Genomic DNA, 4,716 nt, shown 5'->3' with positions numbered 1-4,716 from the left:
GTGCTGTGGAGAGAGACAGATAGAAAAACACACACACACACACACACACACACACACACACACACACACACACACCACCCCCAGCTCTAAAGCTGCTCCTACTCCAGGCAGATACTTTGGTTTCTGCTCCAGTTAGTGACACACAGCACTGCCCACCATGGTGACATTTGCGGAGGGCTCGAATGTGTCAGACGCAGGGATGCCTACCGCCTCATCTTCTTAAATCCCCACAGCGGGGCCTCTGTGTTTAGGAACCTGCCCAAGGTCACGCGTCTGGGAAGGGGTGGAGGTGGAGGGGGGCGCTGAGCAAAGCCGAATGTGTTTGTGATCCTTCAGAGACGGGGCAGCGGTCAAGGCTGGTATGAAGCCCTAGATGTATTCCGCTGGAATCATCCCCCACCTTCATTCCTTCCTTCTACGATTTCTGGAGCATCTTCTATGTACTAGGGACGCGTTGGGGGTTGGGGGCCAGCCTCCGAGATGGCTCCGGCGATGCCCACGTCCCGGTGCCCGCACCCTGCCGTGGGGCGCCTCCCGCCCCCAACAGAGCCGGTCTGAGCGACCAGCGGCGCCGGGCAGAAGCGAAGGCACGGCTCTACCAGCATGGGTGTGACAGTCTGCCCCTCATCTGTGGCGCTCTCTCACTCTCTCGTTCTCCCCTCTTTCTGGATCACTCACTCAGTTGCCAGGCTTCTCCGCAGGGGAGGCTCCCAAGGCAAGGAACGGAAGCCTCGGGTCAACAGCTGGGACAGACCCATCGACAACCGCAGGAGTGAGTTTGGACGCAGCCCCTGCGGCCCCAGTCAGGCTGTGAGCTGATCGCCATCTTGTTAGGGCCCTGGGCTCACAGACACTGCGGAGGAGTAGATGCGAGTTTTAAGCTGCTGAATTTTTAGGGTGATCTGTTAGTCAGCAAGAGAGGACCAGAGATACATCTGTAAACACAATTGCTATGGTTTTCACATTCTATTAAAGGAGGCAGACAGTGGAAGGAAGGAAGGAAGGGAGTGGGGGGAGAGAGGGAGAACCCAGTATGTCAGATAGCAGGAAGTGCAATGGAGTAACATAAAGCAGGGAAATGGGGGTGGGGGTGGGGAGCTTGGATTTAAATAGGGTGGCTAAAAAGTCTGACTGAGAAGGGGGCAGTTCAGCAAAGACCCGAGGGAGTGAGCCCTATAGAAATTGGAGGGGAAAGAGCATCCGGCAGCAAGAAGAGCATGTGCAAAGGGCCTGAGGCGGGAGCACGTCCGGATCATGTGACCCACCCAGAGCACACACTTTGTATCATTTGCCACTGGACTGATTGTCCTCACCAGGCCTGTCTTGGGCCATCTCATCTTGTGCCCTCCGGGAGGGGGGAGGGAGTGTGCTGAGCCCCCACTGCTCTCATCTTCTCTCCCTTGACCTTGGCTCCGTGGCTGTGTTCCTGGGAGCAGGCCTCGTGTTCTCAGGGCGTGGAAGTAGCTGCACCGCGCTGACAGATCTTCCCAGCCTTCAATCAAGGGCAGATTGACCTGGGGCAAACCCAAGGGAGACCACAGGACGAGAGAAATGACGGAGGAAATGCAAGCTGGACGTCGGAGGCCCTCTGATAATTTATGGGGACAGCTGGCAGAATAATCCAACGCCAACCCTGTTGTCGTAGGTTATTCTCTGCCATTTTCCTTTTTTGAAGCAAACAAAATACAAAGCGGGTCCCCGTGTCATAGCAGAAAGTGCCCCAAACGGCCCATCTGATATGCATGCTCGCTTTCCTTCTCAGTAACAGATTTGTTGATGGTAAGTAGCCCATGGCCTGAGGCACTTTCTGTGCCCTCCTCCCTCTCAACCCGGGGATGCCAGCCGAGTCCTATACAGCGTCCTCAGGGCCCCTCAGGGCTTCCCACAAGCGGGCCCGTGGCCATTGCAACCATATTTTCCAAATCAGGATGGACAGATCAGTGCAGCGAGCCTGGAGTTGTACACAGAGGGTAAAGGGACAGAACCGGAAGATGGGGTTTTCTGGGAGAATCGAGAGCAATCTGTCTCCGAGAGACCCACTCGTCCCCACGGGGAGGTTGGGAAGGGAGGGGGCAGAGTTGTTGTTCTTTTACTCACGCATGCATTCTTTCACCACATTTTTCATGAACCAGGACCGGGCTTGGCGCTTGAGAAACAACATAAGCAACGCAGAGCTCCTGCCCTGGGAGTGTTTCCAGTCTGCTGGGGAGACAGACAGGTGCATCCGCAGGGGCCTAGCGATTCTGGTGAACACGGGAGGGACACCCAGCCCAGTTCAAGGGGGGGACCAGAGAGGAGTGTCTGTGTGTGGCGATGTCGGGGGAAGATCCCATGAGAAGTGACTCTACGTCAAGGCCCGCAGGATGAAGAGGCATTAGATAAAGAGGAAAACGGTGGCTAGGCAGGGGGGGAGAGCGTGTGCAAAGGTCCTGAGGTGAGAGAAGTGGTAGAAAGGGCAGAAAGTGGAGGGCCTTGGGAGCTTCTTCGCTAAGGGCCACAGGGAACCACTGACGGTTTGGAGCTAGGGGCTGACACAGTCACCTCTGTGTTTTAGAAAAATCGCTTCTGTTGCTGTTACTGACGGCCCCTCCTTTTCATGGCCCTGTGGCTGAGCAGGGGCCTCTGGGGAGACCACAGCCCAGGCCAGCCAAGTTCTCAGAGCATCGGGAGGATGATGGCCGGCTCTCCTCTCTGCTGCACCCCTACCGCACCACGGGAGACGTCCGAGTCAGGTTCTGGGATCTGCTATATCGGGCTCTCGTGGGTGAGGGCTCCATCCCGCCCGCGTCTGTCCACATCGGGCCGGCTTCCCCCCGGGATTGAGGGGTTATTTGTTCTTCAGGGTGGCAGCACCTCCTCCCCAGAGCCAAGGAACCCAAGATAACAGGGCAGCCTGGGAGCTGTTTATGAAAAGGCAGTGCCGTGGGGGGTGGGCAGGGCCCGCGGGACTGTGGCTGCGGCCACAGATAGCAATTGGGGCGGGGAAGGCCTTCTAAATTACAGCTCCCAGAATAGAGGGGGCGGNGGGGAAGGGGGGGCTGGGGGGGGGGGCATGTGGCTTCTTGCCTGCCCCTGGAAGAGACTCCCGGTCACATCCCTCCTAGGTGTCACCTGAGTGTGAGATACGACGAAAGTAACAAGAATGGCAGGCAGCTACGGGGCAGGCACGGCTCTAAGCAGTAACGTCCATCAGTTCACCCTCCCGGCTCCCCGTGACGTAGGTATTCGTGGCCCCATTTTATAGATGAAGACACTGAGGCCCATTGAGGTCAAGTACGCGCCAGGTGGAGCGAGGGGGGAGTGGAAAACGAAGGTGCAAGCCCAGGGGTGTCTGACTTCAAAGCCCCGGCTTCAGAGTCAGGGACCCTGTTTGAAACCTTCGCCTCTCGGGGTCGGTTTTTCTCATCCAGCACGTGGCTCACAGCCTGGAGCCCAGCCTCCCAGAGCTGTAGGGTCACATGGGGAAGGCGTGGTGTGCCTGGAAGACCCTCCAGGCAGAAGAAGGCTTGGCTGAATTCTGTGCCAGACCCACTGTAGGCCTCTGTTTTCTCATCTGTCAAGTGGGGAGGTAACTCAGAGGGTCTTCTGAGATTCTAATGAGAATATATATGTGTGAAAGTGTTCATATCTTTTTTCTTTTTTATTGTTTTGCTTATTTATTTTTGCGAGAGAGACGCCCAGAGTGTGAGCGAGGGAGGGGCAGAGAGAGAGGGAGACACAGAATCCAAAACAGGCTCCAGGCTCTGAGCTGGCTGTCAGCACAGAGCCCGACGCGGGGCTCGAACCCACGAACTGTGAGATCACAACCTGAGCCGAAGTCGGCCGCTCAACTGACTGAGCCACCCAGGCGCCCCTGCTTTAAAGTGTTCATATCTCTGAAGGCAGATTGTAAATTAGAAAGTGCCACATTTCGAGTGATTATTATGTGAAAGCTGAATGCTTACAAAGTCAACGACTGCCGCTTCACTGGGGAGCTCACATACACAACATTCCCAAGGTACATCCTCCTTTAAAATGAGGGCAGGGCGCCAGGGTGGCTCGGTCAGTTAAGCGTCCGACTCCGGCTCAGGTCATGATNCCGCTTGTGCTCTGTCTCTCACGGTCTCTCAAAAATAAATAAATGTTAAAAATTTATAATTTAAAAAAAATGAGGAATCATCCCTTCGTTTATACTTGGTAGATATTCGGTTTTCCTCTAAGTTGTGGTTTAAAGCAAGACACATCTACATTCTTTGTGTGTGTGTGTGAGGGTTTGCTGCCTTGAAACGATTTCTTCAACTGCTGTGCCTAAGGTGCTGATTTTCAGCTGAGACTGAGGGCCACCCCCCCCACCAAGTTCCCGGCACCAGCTGTTTCCTCGGCTGGGGGGGGGTGTCTCTGTATAGAGACATAAGTTTGGAGCAGATGCCCCTTGTTCCCAGGCTACTGCTGGCTTTCCGAGCCCCCTGCCTTTCTAGGTGTGTTACTTAATGTTGCATAAGATCCTCTGGTCTGCCCCGGGGGGAATGCCGCACCAGACCTCGGACAGACACTTGAACTTGCTGATTCATCAGGGGAGCCAAGGGCAGGGTAAGGGCACGGAGTCCCGGGACGGGAGGGGACACCTGTCAGGCTGCCTCACTCCCCTCATGACTCACTGCCTCCTCTCTCTCTCTCAGTCCCCGGCTCGGTGTCTGTGGTGCCCGAGCAGCGTGCAGGGACGCAGGGAATGGCGCC

The 4,716-nt window shown here is 55.9% G+C and overlaps 1 long non-coding RNA gene across 1 annotated transcript; it reads left to right on the top strand.

Annotated features, from left to right (window-relative positions):
• The first annotated feature begins 1,158 nt into the window (after positions 1–1,158).
• On the top strand, positions 1,159–4,063 carry LOC144242068 (uncharacterized). The gene is made up of 4 exons (XR_013338293.1): positions 1,159–1,779; positions 2,133–2,218; positions 2,555–2,732; positions 3,105–4,063. It is a non-coding gene; the product is annotated as an uncharacterized LOC144242068 (long non-coding RNA).
• The last annotated feature ends 653 nt before the right edge of the window (positions 4,064–4,716 follow it).

Source organism: Crocuta crocuta, unplaced genomic scaffold (assembly GCF_008692635.1).
Source record: "Crocuta crocuta isolate KB4526 unplaced genomic scaffold, BGI_CrCroc_1.0 scaffold352, whole genome shotgun sequence".
NCBI classification, from domain to species: domain Eukaryota; kingdom Metazoa; phylum Chordata; class Mammalia; order Carnivora; family Hyaenidae; genus Crocuta; species Crocuta crocuta.
This window is presented reverse-complemented; position numbering and strand designations above follow the sequence as displayed.